The sequence below is a fragment of the Acromyrmex echinatior genome, chromosome 9, assembly GCF_024713525.1.
Source record: "Acromyrmex echinatior isolate Ae372 chromosome 9, ASM2471352v2, whole genome shotgun sequence".
Taxonomy (NCBI): Eukaryota; Metazoa; Arthropoda; class Insecta; order Hymenoptera; family Formicidae; genus Acromyrmex; species Acromyrmex echinatior.
In genome coordinates, this window is record NC_141860.1 from 5,967,325 (window position 1) to 5,985,086 (window position 17,762).

A 17,762-nucleotide genomic window follows, 5' to 3' on the forward strand; every position below is an offset into this window, starting at 1 on the left:
TTTTCTCTGCGATAAGCGTTAAGTTTCACGTTAGATTTCACGTTAGTTGCGTGAATAACGGATGCACGACGTACAGACGCGGCAGTGGCAGTGGTGTCGACGTTCACATTATAAATCGTGAGATTCATATATGCGAGACACAATTGCCTGGAGGCAACAGCGCGCCGGTTAGTTCTTCGTGTTAAATAGGATGGTAATTGGTCGAGTGTGGCGTTTCACCTATCCACGCGCGTACATTGTGCGTATGCACGCGCACGCGTGCCTCAACGAGAACGTCGCGCACACATACACGATATATCTCGTCTCCGCACGCAACATATCCCTCCTTCCCCTCTACGCTAATAACGCGATGTATTGGAGTTAATTAATCGCGAATACCAAGTTTGCTGAGCTGCGTTCATGAAGACTGCTTCTGGTTATTATTTAACAGCGTTTGGTGAGATGCGTTTAGCTCATTACATGAAATAAAATATGATATATATTTATATATATATATATAAAATTGATAATTATATAACATTCCGATTGACGATCATGTATATGATTGTTCTTGAATATTTATAAAATATATAAATATCGTGGTGTGTTTTTTATATCTTATCTATCTATATCAAAAGGTAAGCTTTTTCTCTAATCCCTCGTTTACAATTTAAATCCTTAAATTAACGCAAAACGCGCTTTGGACAATTCTACATTGAAGGGTTAATTTCCGTTTATCTTAACTCGCAACAGACTCTCTCTCTCTCTCTCTCTCTCTCTCTCCTCAAACGTTACCGCGAGCAACACCAAGAAAACGAAAGCGACGACTAAAGCGTATACCTGCATTCGACATTTGTGACGAGGGAACGAGTCTGCCCGATAAGAATGGTGGACGCGACGAGTCCGCGTCGGATGGTCCGGCCGCCTCTGACCGCGCGACGCCGACGGGGAGGTCGATGGAAGGAGACGGGGACTGAAGGGAACGGAGAATCGAAAGAAGGTGGGAAACGGAGAGAAGGAGAGAATGAAGAGTAACGGTAGACGGGGTGGTAGGTTGGCTACGACGGGGTTGAACATGACTATGCGAGTGCCGGAGGGGTTATCGATGGTGGCGGATAGTACGTTGGGGCCGGCGGGGGTGTGGGCAGCGGGGATTCAAGTGGAAGCTGTGGCCAATCCGAAGGAATCGTCGCCATGGCTACCGGCGCCTGCGTCCACCGGCTTGCACGCAGACTTGTCTGCTGGAATACGTACACGCGAGAAACACAAACGCACGAGTAACTGTGTATTACGCGCGCGGGGTGGCGCGTATACGTGCAGTACGGCCAGGATCATCCCTCTTTCGCGTAAGATTTCTCTCCTTTCCAATACCGACGCCGAGATGCCCAAGGAGACCTACGGGATTGAGTTCTTCCTTTAACCCACTTTCCGCTGCAACTGTTACGAACTTAACCCTAGAACGTTAACCGCGCTGGTTAACCAGCGACCCCAATACAGTTTCGATCGTGTGCCGTTTTTTAATCCTCACAGTATTTCTCACAGTAACAAAATAAAAGATTAAGTTTTATCAAGTCCTCCTCTTGAGATATATGGGTAGATCTTATCTTTTATCTTACCTCTTATTTCAGTAAATTTATTGTATCGATTTATATTTAATATTTAATATTCGTACATGATCGTACTGTACGACTATCCCCTCTTTGGATTGTCAGGTCCAAGAAGGCTCTTCTGAGGGTGCCTTGAGTAAAATGAGATTAATGCGGAATAACATCGTTCCTTCTACATAAAGCAAAGCTGAACTAAGTATATCGCGCGACGACATATGGAACTTTGTTCAACCCACTTTTGTACAATGGCGACCAACTTGAAACCGCATGCGGCCGCTAACTGTTGCTCCCTCGCGAGACACTTCAGGATCTCCTTTCGCCTTCGCCATACCATCGTCGCCTGTGTCGTGTTTTTCACGGCACCCCTTTTGAGGCGTGCGAAGAACACAAAGAACAAAAGAACGTTCTTCAGAGAAGCACCAAAGAAGCACACCGCTTAAATAATGCCGGGCAATTTGTGGAGAGCCGCACCTAATCCTTTCGCGGTTCTATACTAATGTGCGAGATACATTAGGATGCAAGTGTATGCCGAGATTGCTTTCGTAAGTGATAACTCAATCGTGTATGTATATATAACGCGATTTTGAACAAGGTGCAGATTATTTTGTTGAAATATTAACGAAACTTCCGCTGTATCTTTCCACTTGTAATATTTTTTCATTCGATTTTCAATTTGACGTGAATTTAGTATCAATTTTAATAAATCGAAACATATATTCGTTTTGCTTTCTAAAACAGATCACACATTATATTTTGAAAAAATCCAAAATTATCAAATGACATATATAGCGTTTTAATGCGTTCTATGCGTTTCGAGATTCGGGATAACGCATCTGCTTCCCTATCGAGTTTCTCTCCCTTTAGTCAAGTTTGAATGAGGTTTTTGTTCCTTTCAGGAGCAAATTTACCATTATGTAATGTTGGCATTTAGGGCTCGCAAGGTTGTATAAACGAACGCGCGTGCGCTGAAGAGGGAGTGTCCGTCTAACCCGCCTCAAGAAGGGCTCTTTCCCCTTAAATCTTTCCTCGACCTGGCATTATGTAATTATATATTCCGTGGAAATGCAAGGGCGAAACGTAACGCAGGACCGTCGTTTCACGAGCTTGAGATTTCTTGGTCTAGAAAGTCACTCATTCGTAGAACCTGTAATTTTGTTTTTTACCTGACTGCGTTCGCTGACCACCAACGACGTGCTTTTGACGATTACATTACCGTATTATTTCTTGTATTTGAATAGCTTGCGTGCGACCATACTTTCGTAAACGCTACTTTGTCTGTCTATTAAGTCTCGAAAATAATCATGGGAAATTATTACGAGTGAAAAAAATTCATATATCATAAAGTAATAAATGTAATAAAGTAATAATGTAATAATGTAATATAAATTCGAAACTGTTTTACCATCGTACTATTTTGTTTTAATAATGTTAAACTATCGGAATTAGTATAAAATTAAAAAAATATCACTCTCGTAATTATAAATATTTCACGGATATAAAAATAAAACATGCGTTTATAATTTTATTTTAAGCATCAAGCTTATATACATTTAATCGAGGTATGTTCGTTGATAAATTTATTTTCGGTAATTTGAAATTTAAAATAGAGAAACGTTTCACATGATACAGAAAATTTTGTAACAGAAACGTTCGATCGAAAGATGAATTTGGAATGGTGGTTTGTGGAAGGTCTCGTTCTCAAATGTGGAGGAAATACTTTTTCCTACGTCGGCAAACAGAAACTTTCGAGCAAGGCCGCTCTTCACTTTCACCTTGTTTCCCGTTCTCAACCCTTTAGATTTCTGAATTCCCTCGATAAGTTTGTATCTTATTTCATAGGGCGAAAAGTTGCCGGGAGTCCAGTGAAACTTTTGCAACTATTGGCCGCGTCTGCAGAGAATCGATAAATTGCTATCTCGAGAGAAACGAACATCCAACCAGATCAAATAGTAAAATAACTTTTTAACCTTGAATATTCCATTGACAGAATATTTTATATTCAATGGTGAATTGTGTGTTAGTGTTAGACAAGCTATCGAGAAAGTTTTTAAGACAATGTCATAGAGAAACTTTTGTAAGAAAATGGACCGTCTTTTCGAAAATATAAACAATTTATGTTTAATTTAAAAAATCTATTTTTAGACAGAAGAAAGATGAACAAGACTGGTGAATAGAAATAGGATCAAAATCGACACATGCCGTCGTCATCACAATCATTTCCTTCACATTTTATATTTCGATCATTTTATATTTTCAATCTGTTCTATTTATCTAAAAGCAGGGATCGTAAATGCTATCCATCTTCTAGATTTCTTTCTAATTTAGTATTCAAACTACTTTATGAATTTCCAATTATTGTTTTGTTAAATAAACGCTTCACATTCACACACAATCACCTCTCAGGTGCAAACGAACAATCGAGAGGCATAATAGAATATCTACATAAAAATTTTGTGCGATTTTCTCTCCGCGTGTAAATCGACAATTGGACGCAAAAATGGAAAGATAGAGAGGAAACAGCCGAAAACACAAGACGATAAGAAAAATGTTGCATCGACTTCTTTCTCTTCGGGAAGACAAACTCATGTGCGTTAAACGCACCGAGAAAAGGAAATGATGTCGAATGCGAAAAGGCGACAAGGAAGCAACAAATAGAACAAAAGATGAAGAAAAGGGAAATGCTTTTCCCACCTCCGCTTACCGTGTCTCGTCACTCCATCCTTTCCATCTTTTCCCGCGTCGAGCTTCGTCGAGAAAAAGGAAAACTGCGAAAGGTGCCACTTTGGAAGCACGAAGCGTTAGCAAGCGCGTAAAGCGCTTTGCTCGGTTCCTTAAACGTGAGTTCGGCGCCAAACACTGGAGATCCTTTGTTTTATAAACAGCTCGACGTTATACCTGACTGCGTACATGTACGTACAACGCGTCTACAGGATGTCTTGAAATCTTCAAATATGGCGTTAATTTCTCTGTCAGATTCTTTTTTATCAGTTCTAAATTTATCTTTCTGTAAAAAAAGTGTTGAAAATCTCAAAACAAGGTTTTCGACAAGGCAGATGATAATTTTTCTATTTTCTTTAAATATAATTAACGCAAAACAAAGAGAGAAAGCTGTGTGTATGTGTAAAAAATTAATTAAAAATCAACTTATTATTCGTTATATATGTATATATATGTATTTATACATAACCTATACGGTGTTACAGATACATATTAAATATCTATAACACAGGTTGCGCACAGCAGATTTTCCCAAGTCTAACATAATTGGAACGCCGCAAACTTTATTATAAATTCACTCAATCAATAAGTTATAACGATATACGTACGTCGTTATTACTGAATTGTGCCTGCCTCTACAAAGTCTGCCGCTGTAATATGTATCTGTAACGCCCTGTATCTGTACATGCATGGAAAGAATTTTCTCTTAAAATTTACCCTGAGAATATGACAGTTGTGGTATAATATTTTAATATAATATTTTAAAGATTTTTACCATGCACTTTAGTAAAATTAATCAAATTTATTTTACATTTTATTGTAGTTGTATTAGTTAATGAGAGATTTACGCAAAATTCTTCGAAATACAACGTTGTTCCACGATCACTATATTTTCAGGATAAACTCTAAGAAAAAATTCTCTCCATGTGTACATCGACAAAACTTATTTCTTAATTTAAAAAAAAAAATTTAGATTTGTTAGAATTAAAATTTAAAGTCTATTAGTTGAATAAATGTACGCGATTACCTTGGCATTAAGTATAAAGGTCGAGGTCAGTCCTATGCGCTCGAGTGACGTTATTGTGTGAAATCAAACGACGCTCTCGTATGCGTTTGATCTGCGAATTGTTCAACGAGATTCCGTAGATTTCGATTCTATGCGAAACGAAGGAACACCACAATGGTACATAAGGGTGACGGTACGTGAAAAGAGTTTGCCAAAGAGAGAAAGAGCGGAAGAGGCGGGAATGAAAGCGAAGGCAAAGCACCTGTTCGGCGAAGTTCATGCGAGCGAAAATATTCCGAGCGAAGACTTTTTGCGTGAAACGGCGAATAATGAGCGAAACTGTCTGTTTAAATGTCACCTTTATACCTCGATGCTTTCGATTCTTCAAAACGGTTTTTATCTAAGTTGCTCATCTCTGAACTGTTCAACGAGCTAAAGTGTAACGATTAGAAATTAATATACGTACATAATTGCACATCAATTAAGTATAAAAAGGTAATCATATACAAATAATCTAAAAATATTAATTGTTTTATGGTTATATCATTTTATATTACAATTAAATAAATGAATAAATTAAAATAAAGTACGTATCACACACAGAAAGATTTTATAAAATCACGGGATAGAGAGATAGGTTCGTTAAATCAAATTTCTCGAGTGCGTAACCATGTCAAAGACTCGGATTATACCATTCTTTTCATTTTTCTCTCTATCTATCTCATTGGTTGCCACTTTATTTGAGAATTCGTATCGCGTTCGAAAATGAATAATTCGTAATGTTAAAATGCCAATATATTCGATATGTACTCGCTGAACACACATTGCGGCGGATGTTATTAAAATATTTCAGTCGACTAATGGTTAAATGGCGCGAGCTTGAATTACTTGTCGCGGCCGATCGATGTGTCTCTGTATGCACAACGCAATCACCGATTTTATTTTATATTGGAATATTTTTCACGGTAACAACGAGTGTCTTAGATAAAAATGTAAAATTATAGAAATTGCGCATTATAAATTAATTAAACGTTTTTTTTTTTCAATTTTCTTTACGAAGAAAATTTACAATGTAAATAGATCGGAAAAAAAATATTAACGTACAATTGCAAGAAGAGTTTAAAGTCTCGTTAGGTACAGTTATCACGAAAATATCAGCATTGAATTTAATATATTCTTCGAACAAAGTTTTGATACATTATGGAATTAACGAGCCTCGCCGTAAACGCAAATACGGCTGCACGCTCTGGTAATTAGTTCCTAACGCGGGATTAAACTGCAATTAGCTCGACGCCAATGCAATTTTGCGAATTAAAACGGGACCCCGCCGGCGACAGGTAATCTGATGTACTTTCGTTTATTTCGTACCTATGAATCGCCATTTTGTGACCTTTTAAACGGACAAATATACATTTAGTGCGGTTTTGTAACGGTGCTATGTGATTTCAACACATAGATCACGCCCGATGGCCGATTCTATTCTTTTTCTCGCTCTCTATACGCATCTCTCTCTCTCTCTCTCTCTCTCTCTCTCTCTCTCTCTCTCTGCTGTCCTCTCTACACGAGCCGTATTGAGTTTTCGCGGTAACTCGTTTAACTAAGCAGTACGCCGATATTGGTAATCTGCCAATGGCCATTTAAATACCGGGACTGGCCTCCCCCTTTTTTTCGCGCGCATTTTTACCGGAAAATGTCATTGTTGACTGCACTGGCACGTTTAAAAACCGGTCACCGCCAGTATTAAAAGCTACCCTTCCAAGGGGAATTCAATTATCCTTCGACGTTCGCGAATCGGAACTTTGCGATAAACTAAAAAAACTGCGACGCGCTAAATGTTTCACACTCGAGTTATTTTAGGGCGCAAAAAGAGAGGCCCGTGCTTTGCGCCTGACCCAAATCAAGGCGCAGCAATAGAAAATAAATATAACATAGTAGAAAATTTTATATCATTTTTTCATAAAAAAAAAAATTTCCAAATGATGAAATTATGCAAGAAATTTCAAATATTATTTGCATTATTTTACCAATCTCTAAGTGATCAATTAATAATATCAGATGATACGCTTGTATCAGATATGAACTACGGAAATATTGTTTTTTAGAAAATTCAGACTTACTTTGGACAGACCCCTGTTTAATTTCGCAATAAAATGTATGACAATTAAGAAAAACAAAATCTGCTGATTTTTTTTATCACGATCTATTACATTTTACACTTAAGATTAATGCGAGCATGAGATCCGGGAGATGACGGGACTTACTTAATCCCAGACAAACGAGAACGCCAAATTCAAAGCTCGGAACTCGTTGCCTCGTGGCCACGCACGTGCATCGGCAGTCGCGTGGCCTACCGGTAGCATATTTATCAGTCGATGCTCTCGAGTAAGATACACGGAAGAGAGATGACAATCGCAGGAAGAGCAACGAGAGAGAAAGAGAGGAAAGGCATGTCTCGAGAAAGGGTGCTGACGGGGACAAGGCGCGAGGATAGAAATGTCGTAACGCGTAGCGGAAAAAGAGACAGTGGGCAGAAGCTGGATGCGTTTGGTAGGGAGTGGGAAAGGGAACGACCTGGGGGCCATAGGGGATGGAGTTAGGTCGACGGATGGGTGGATGGTGGTTGGGTGGCTCGGAGGGTGGCTGTCGGCAGGATCAAAGGGCGGTGCTCGTTCGAGCTTTCGAGGGACGGTGGCGCTCTGGGATAGAGGGAGCGGCAAGGGAGAATGGGGGCGAGAGAGGGTAGAGTGGTGGTCCACGCGGAGAGGTCGAGGGAAAGCGGGTGGCGCGCTCGGGGTGGTTCGAATGGAGCCGACGGGCCGGAGGGTAGAGATGGGTGGCGATGCTACGTGGGTGGAGGCGACAACGAGCAAATCTGATTTTCGCTCCACTTGCTATGCCTCTGCCTCTTCTATCCCCTCCTCCCCCCCCTCCCCCTTCGCTCCGGATTCTCCATTTCCCTCCCGCCACCCTGATCGTATGCGTTTCCCTCACGCATAATTCCTGTGTGCTCTTTATCCTGCTGTCTCGCTCACCCGTTATATGTATATAACGTATGCTGGTCGTCGCCCCCGCTTTAGCATATCCTCGACTTTGGCATACTTCACACAGTCGGTACTATATATACTGGTTACTCTTTCTCTCTTTCTCCCCCTCCCCCCCCTCTCTCTCTCATCGCATCTTTCAACAAACCTTACTAGCCTGAAAGTTTGCTACAAACTTTCACTGCAATGTGGTGTTAACTCGTTAAAATGTTTTGCGATTGAATATTCTTAACGATTTAAAAGTCAGATTAAAACATTTCGAAGGATCAGCGTCTCTTTATGGATCGAATACTTATTTCATAATTTACATAACACGTATAAAAGATTAATTAAGTAGTTATTGGAAAGTTGCTGTTACACCATATGTAGGTAATTTTTAAGAATAATTAAAACAGTTATAATTAATATTCTTTGTATACAATGGTTGTAAATGCATAGTTGCGAATCATTTATCATTTGGTTAAAGTAATATACTGATTCTAAAATTTTTATCGATTCGTACACAGTCACAATAATTTCACGGCATCGAAAAGTTTACGAAGCACTTCCTCCAATTTGTTTACAAATACCGGAATATGACGGATAATATATACGTAGGTATGCCATACATCAAACCGTGCGCTAATACTTCTCTTTATTGTATAAGCGACTCGGTCGGTGAATAGTTAAGTTACTTTCAGTAATCTCGGTGAAGTCTATAAGCACCATTGATATTTTGTGGAACACGATACAAATGGCGGATTTCGTAACTCTGTGAAATCTTATCATAAGATATATAACCATTTCTTTCAACAGCAAACCGTGATTATTTTTTTCCTATTTCGAATTCAGTAAATTTAAAGTAGCTAATTACAGGTCTAAACATATTATTATAATGTAATAATAAATTTTATTCACGTCGTAGAAAAAGAATTTGAAAAAATGAAGTCGATGTGTTTCGCAAAAACAACATATTCGTCAAAAAGGAAAGAAAATGAATAGCTAATATATACGGAGGGGAATAGCATGATATATTTGCGCGACAAAGAGAGAATGTTTCGTAGGTGCCAAAAAGGGAGCCTATCAAACACATCGACCGGTGAATTAAACGGTCGGCTGGTGACGTTCAAGGTTTGACATCAAAGTGTGAGAAGTGGATGCTCGAAAAGTACGGAAAGAAGATGGAAAAGAAGAAAAAGAGAAGAAGGGAAGATAGAGAGAAAAAGAGCGAGAAAACGCTCTGAGAGAGGGAGATTCGCAAATTTTCTCGGCGAGGAAAAACTTGATTACGAAATTTAGAGGTGAGCGTTAAAAGGATCGTCCCGGCAGAAGAGGGTGGGCTAGCACGGCAGATTGTTATACGGCGTGGCTGGAAATGAGGCGCGAACGAAACGTGACATCATCAAGAGAAGTTAATTGCAAACGACGAGATAGTAGATTATAGCGCAAACTAGCTCGACACTTTGTGCGCCACGCTTCCTACCTTTCCTAACCCTCCATCCTTCTTCCTCTTTTCTGTTCCTGGTTCTTGCTCACCTTTGAAAAGAAGAGATAGAAGGATGAAAAGGAGAGAAGAGAAGAGGAAGGGAGAAAAAGAGGGGAGAAAGGGGAGTAGGGAAGAGAACAAGAAGGGTTATTTATTTGTCTTTCCTTCAAGACAGCAGAGGCTATACTTTATAGTTTATACTATTATACTAAAAATACAAAAAAAAAATAAAAAAGGAGATTATTTTAGTTGAAAATTGCAAACATTTACTATACACGTGAATCAATATTCAGAAAATTCTATTTTCGAACTCCGTCTGCCTCTATGTAGATATGTTCTTACGTTCCATTCTAAAATAGAAACTATCGCGAGGATAAGATTCTTTTTTTAAACATTCTCATGAAAATCATATCATAGATTATTCCCGAAATATACAATATTTTGAAATTTCATGTGATTTTCTAATTACACTTACTAAAGATATTCAAACTCAGAAATGGTCATTAGTCAATGTATAAAAGAAAACGATAGAAAGAAGGGATATACACATAATCTTATATTTAAAAAATATAAATATATTTCAAAAATATTCTACCAAACAATATTTTATTACAACAACCCCGTAATTAATATCTTAATAATTTTATGTATAATATTACTTTCAAGAGTCTGAAATTATATACATCATAGATAAAAAGAACCTTTTAAAAAGTTAAAATAAACAATTGGCTTATGCATCTTGAAATGAAACGATACTTTTTTTTACTGTGCAACAAACAAGCTTTTTGTCACATATATTTATAGCCCCTTCTCTCTTTCTCTCTCTCTCTCTCGCACGACATGTTCGATGTTAAATACATAATGCAATGCGCCGTCATTCAAATCTCGGTGGCGATGACAGATAGAGCGAAAGACAGAGAGAAAACGAAAGCGCGAAAGCTCCTTTGATCGGGAGCATGTAACCGATGTCGCTGATTTTTATCGTCCCGTAACAGATCTATCAAGATCGCCGTTTCCAGGCCACCTGGCGCAACACCATCGCCCCGTTATTGCGCGTTTAATAACACGTCATAATAATATGTAATTTCCTATGGATTACCGTCTTCCCCGTTCCTATACACGCCCATGTATACATCAAACCCATCAAAATACATATATGCACAAATACACTGAATCCAGCTTGATCGTGTCCAGCTTGGCCGATCGAGCAACGAGGAAAGAAAAATGGATGAATAAAGGAATGATGGGGGGAGGTGGAGAGGATTGAGATCGACAGGAGGGCCGATGCTATCGCTACTCTTTGTGATGAGATCCGGCACAATGATATATAACGGAGGCTTCTCTTTCGATATGCGTGTAATACTCTATAAGAGCCCCCTGCTTTCAAGAACCCTAGGCAGGAGCGCCAAACCAGGGGCTCATTTCGTTAATAAGATGTTTTCCGATCCCTAGTCCCATACGACAAATCGCACGTCGAAAAGTTCAGCGGAAGACTCATGGCTTTTGGATATATGCATTTAAAATGCGTACTCCATGATATACAGATTGATTGAAGAGATAAAAAGAAATTTGTTATGTCTTCACGATTCGCAATACTTAAGAAATAAAGAATATCTTTGAGATTAATTCCCGAGACAACTGATCAATGAAATCTCGATTGCTAGATCTAGTATCCTAGTTCTCAGAAGATACAAGACGAAAGAAAATTCCATCCCAAGAATAATCAAGTTTGACCGTTATCCATAAACTATGTCTACAGGATGTTCTAAAACTAAATGTATCTATATATGTGCTAATGATATTCTCATGTCATTTTGCGCCAATCTTGTTTCAATGGAAATTTTAACGTTATAAAGAATAAAGTCGACAATCTTTCGTTCTTTCGTACAATATATACAGTATATTCTGTAGGACTTTCTGGAACCTATCATTGAGATATGCATTACTGATTTTGGACCGTATTGTATAATACGCCGTGCGCGTGTGACCATCGAATGATCCACACACGCGCGCATCGGGCATAGAGCGATAGCCGATAGCCGGAGCACTCGTTCTTTAGTCAAACCTCCGCCCCTTTTCAATCGAGAGACTTCAAACGGTGGGAGCGTGGAATCATGATTGGAACGGCTGGCTGCTAAGCAAGGCAGTGAGTTCCCTAGACCCGGTTAGCTCGCACGGCGTGTCCGCGGGGTGGATACGCCGGAACGAACCGGGGGCGGTTCTCCACCACCCCGGTTTTCTCTTCCCCCGTCTTTCCGCCCCCGTTCTTCATCGTACCCGAGTCCCCCTGGATCGAGCCCCGCCACCGCCACCGCTGCTGCCGCTGCCGCTGCTGTTGCCGTTGCCGCTGCCGCTGCCGTCTCCACGACTCAACTCATGATGAAATTCCTAGCATTCAATCGCAGCACCGGCCGCAACTACCAACATGGAGATAGCGATAGCGAACCACGAGAGAGATGGAAGGAAGAGTGAGAGAACGGAAGCGAGAGAACGAGAGAATCGGATAGGAGAACCGAGAGAGGATACTATCGAGGCTCGCAGAGAGTAAGCTTGGGGAGGAGGAGGAGGGGGGGAGGGGGCATCGGGATGATGTGGTATAGTGTGGTGTAATGTGGTGTGGTGTGGTGCGCGGCTATCACAGCCACTGGGATATCCTCTGGCAGGCCTGACACGCCATGACCGTATCCTGGGATGCAGCACAGAAGCCTGGTTCTGTACTCGCTCTACGCGCTCGCTCGATCGCTCGGTTTGCGTCCGAGCTGGTACGCGCTGGAATTCAAATACAGTCGCAGGGAGTTGAAGGGGGACGCGGGAGTTGCCGGCGGTGGACGGGTTTCCGTCGAGATTGGAAAATACGATCGATCCATCCCGCCGCGTCTACCCACCACTTCATCGCCCTCCTCCTCCTCTACGTCGTCCCCCTTCGTTTCTTTCCACCCTTAGCCATCGCTCGACTTTCCTCGCGGCTGGAGACGAACGGCGATGCAAGGCGCAAAGCGCAATGATGGAAATTCTAAGCGAATATTTGAACAGTGTTGATAACTGTACAAGTATAGAATCATATCCTGGAATATATTTTAATATCGCTGATTAACGCGTAATTATGAAAAAAAAAAAACGTTTCTCATGTATAAAGATCAGATATTTAATCTTAATTTGGTAGTATAATTTATTAAAATATTAACATAATGAAATCCCCATCTGACGTCATTCAAAAACTGTTCGTAAACTATGTGCAATCCGATAATTCTATTCGGAAATAAGGAAAAATCATCTTTCGCATGATCTATTTGCATTCAATAAACGCTATAGAATTCAGAAGCAGCAAAGACGACGGACGACAGTAGATAGATCTTCATAGAGATTGGGAAATTCATACAGATTTCTTTATTCTATTCCTAATTTTGTATTGTGATTTCATTCTTTTCCTCACTCTCTCGCGCAGAAAGAAAAGAAATGTAAGATATACCTATACTTTGTATCAGTAATATAATTTCATAATTAATCATGGAAACTTTCCCGCGTAACGTCCTTCATAGCAACTTAAAGATTTAACATCGAATCGATCAGAGAAGATTTTTACAAAACCATCCCATTGTCATTCTTGTTTCTAAAAGTTTCTTATATCTTCCATGTGACACATAACTTTTCGTCTCATAATTTAATATTTTACACTTTAAGAGCCATTAACATCGATCTGCATCAAGCAGAAATTTATGTTTTAATTATAAAGTTTTTAATTCAATATAAAGTTTTTAGTATCGTTATATCGAAATAGTAGATCTTATCGGTAAGAGGTAATCTTTCATCCAAAAGGAAAACAATGTTATCAGAACTAAGGAAACATCAATTCACACAACCAACGACAACTTACAACATTTGCCGTGTTCGGTGTTACCTAACGCCAATCGTTGTTCTATCAGTCTCCACTATTAGTCAGGATCAGAGCGCGATATAGACAGATACCACACGGCCGTATACAGTTAGAGATCAGGTGTGCTATAGTTGGCACGGAACCACTGGTTTGTGCTGGAATACAAATACAGTCAGTCGTCGAGATTGGAAAATCGGATCGATCTCCCTCCCTTTCAGCAGCCTCCTCTCTCGCCCGCCGTTTCACTCTGCCTAGTCTCTCGATCATCTCCTACACGGGGGGTTGCCTCCTATTCGCCACGGCTCCTGCCATTTGGCTGGTCGCCGCTCCAGTATAAATACCTTCCTATCATATCATATCTCGACATACAGGTCAATATCACACGTCAGTCCGATGTGGTCTCACCACACCGAGGAGACTCATCCACTTCGATGTTCTCGTGCAAAGAGAATCGCTCGTCGCTTTTCAGATCAAACCAGAACCGTATTATTTCGAGAATTCTCATTCTATTAAACAACACTTTGAATACATATCATCGAAGAAGCTATTTCTTTAAAATTGGTTACATGAGAAATTTTAACTTGGTAATGTATTTTACATTTCTTATCTTGCAATTGTTTCTTTAATCTATTTATCGTAGAATTCTTGTAATTCCTGTATTATATTACACAAACAGTTGCACCTTCTGGTTTTTTTAATATCGTTTTGATTCGTATCGAAATATATCCTTCCTTACTTCCCTTCTAAAAACTGTACTTTATTTATTCAAATTTTGTTAAAATCACTTCTTTAGTTTTATCAATTTTAGTTAATAAATATTCGCAAACTATAATCTAGCGATTCAAAAGAGCTCATTCGTTAGAAAAAATATTAATTCAAGTAAGAATAATAAGTTTCATATTGAATAAGAGATTATAATAATAAGACTTGCACATTGAAAATTCCTTGTAATAAAACAATCGTGAATGTGTACTGATACATAAACACACCTCAGTATTTTATTTTAATAAAACTTTGCTAAATCAATAAAATAAGATAATAAGATAAAAAATTATAATTTGGATGGCTTCGATAACACATTAACGAAACTGCAAGAGATCAATTACTTACAGAAGAATCCTTCAGAAAACTTTCACGATAAAGCTTCAATCCTCTTTATAAAGCATAGCAAACAACCAATAAAAATAGATTGCATATATTTTCCGCTCTCTCTCTCTCTCTCTCTCTCTCTCTCTCTCTCTCTCTCTCTCTCTCTCATTTTACTCGCCATTATTCACCGTTACAGGTTCGTAGCAGTCGTAGAATTTCCCTTTTTCAGCGGAATCAGAGAGGGTTGCTGCCCAAGCCGACTGCTGTTGGCCATTGAAACCGAATGCCGGCGGCGGTTCTCGACGTTGGCCTCCAGTTTACGGCGAAATATTCGTATAACCGGACGAAGTTGTATTATGGCTGCCACCGAGTCGAGTCCCGGTTGGATGTTGAGAAGTCTTTGGTGTCAGCAGCAGCAGCAGCGGCAGCGGCAGCGGCAACGGCAGCAGCAGCAGCAGCAGCAGCAGTAGCGGCGGTGGTAGCACAGCCTCATGTCGCCACCCCCGCTACCCCGATCCTTCATCCTTCTCTCGCCCAATCCCCTTTCGTCCCAATGAACGCGCTCAGTTGTTCACGGTAGGATCGGGTAATTAGCTACGTAGCCGTGAGCTCTGTGCGTAGCAAGCCGAGGGCAGCCTAAACCTCTCCATCTACGGTAACACCAACAGCAATACAACAACGATAACAGCAACAACGATGGTACGGCAGAGCGTTGCGATTACAACCACTAGTACGAGCGGCGGCACCACGTCGTCATTTCATAACGGTGGTGTGTTCAACGAACGAGCTGCCAGCAACCACCGGTTTCCATTTGTCACGTTCGCGGAAACTTGGCGGTCTCTCTCCACAAAGCTGTCGTCCGTCCTCGAAATTTTCAGTCCTTCATGGAAAATCATTGCCACGCTGTTATGGAGCGTCCGGCTTTTTCGTAATTAGCGAAAATCCGCTTCAAACGTAAATTTATAAGAAAAATCAGAAAAATTTACTAAATATTTTTAAAAAACAATAAAATGATAGGGCAATTAAGAGTCGATTTAACAAATACTAAGTGTAAAGAATTATTAATACATTATTAAATTTCGAATAAATACATGTATACATTATAAATGCTAAAATACTAAATATTACGTATTCCATAATTATTACATGTATAAATATTTTTTTATTGATTTGTATTTTATTTGAAGAATTTTGCAAAATCTAATGAAATTAAATCTTATTTATTAATAAATTCTGATTATAGATACGTAAAAACTAGTTCCGTGATAAATAAAAAAAAAATTACAGTAAAAAGTTTTTTCACTTGGATGACGCGTTATTAAAGTTTGAGTTGGACTGGTAATGAATATTAATGATTTAAGCGATTTCCATGGTATCATCTTTTCATTGAGTCACCTTAGGACTGACGAGTTAATTTTATGACTGTCGGCAGCTTTGCAGCGGATTATGCGCTGTCAGTACTAACGTGTATGATATGAGTGGCGTAATCATCTCCACGACATATTCTGTCATGAAGAAATCCATCGATTATCATAGTGTTATCTCGCCTATCAAGTTAAAAATGAACAGTCATTTTCGTTAATCTAATAGCTACAATACAAAATATGCAATCTAATCTCATTACTCAATTTTACAGATATTTTGCAGCTCCGCAGATATTTATCTGTAATTAAATTAATTAACTTATGTACGATTGAATTAATCATTAAAATGAGAGAACATTCTTTTTTTATTTTTGTTCAAAAAAGCGTTGCAAAAATTCTTTCAGTTTAGTGCGATTTTCTTCTCGATGATGCGAGAAACTGTCAAACTACAAATTTTCGTCGACGCTTTAGGCAAACTCGTCGGCGAAGAGATCAGTCGATATTTTCGCTCTAATCCACGATTTGCGCATTTTCGCAATGCCGGAGGGTGCCAGTCATCTCACTTCTCTTGGCAAGATGAAAATCTTACAAATATTAAGAATAACCCCTCGAACAGAACGGCGATCCCTCTTCCTTCTCTCCCATCGAGCGGAGTCTGCCAGAAGGAAGCCTAGGCAAAGCCGATTTGTTTTGATCTCTTTCCTCAGAGATTTAAGATGTCTCCCGTTACTTCGCGAAAATATCGCGTCCGCGCCGTCAGTGAAGAACTTCAAAAGCACCCTCGATCGAAACGAGCGAAAATTCAATTAAATGTACGCTCGAGATCGAGTATTCGGAATGACCGAATGTTCTTCCAGTTTAAACGTGATTTGAAAAGAAAATAATATTCGAGTAATAATAATTTATTAACAATTTGAAAGTGCAAAATAAAATTCAACAAAAGTCTCAAAGTATTTAAATGCTAAAATAAATATATTATTATTGATATATGATGATAAAATATTCTTATTGTTTTATTCATTAGAGAAAATACGAAACAGAACGAATATTCGCTATTTATTTAGAGTTTGCTTACATTATTTTACATTTGACAATGCGCGTTATATTCTCATAGAAGCTATTTGCTTTGAACGTGGACAATTATCACTGGCGATTAAATCGCGTCGCATTGCCGCCGGCAGTGCATTCGCGATGCATTATTAAAGTGTCAAATATTATGTAATTTCTTTAATTGTCGACGTATGTGTATGTTTCTCGTTTACCAAATCGGAATACAAAATTGGAGGTTTCTCTTCTCCATCTATTAGCTGGCTCACCTTTATGAGAAAGCCTAGGGCGAGTTTGTGGCATTGGCACATTCGATGCACTCAATGCTGTTAAGTCGTTGTATTTACGATACATGAACGACTAATAGGTTAAGGAAATTTCTTTAACAATTTTAAGGATACTCGCCCAGGAAACAATCAGATTAAGAAGGATATTTTGCGCATGTTCAGTTTTTTTATTCCAATTAGCGTAGAAACTACCAATCGAATGCAATGAAGCGCTTTGACGCGGCATTTGCTTTTTAAATGAGACGCTTCGTTAGAATCGCGTATCAATAAGAAAAACGCTCGAGA

General features: G+C 39.3%; 1 protein-coding gene across 1 annotated transcript in view; it reads right to left on the reverse strand.

Annotated features, from left to right (window-relative positions):
- The window catches only part of LOC147908534 (protein pangolin, isoforms A/H/I/S), a 153,939-nt gene continuing 136,177 nt past the window's right edge, over positions 1-17,762 (reverse strand). The window contains exon 4 of the mRNA XM_087409633.1: positions 1-17,762. This exon is cut by the window's right edge and continues 16,504 nt beyond it. The gene's annotated coding sequence lies outside the window, so the exon portion shown is untranslated.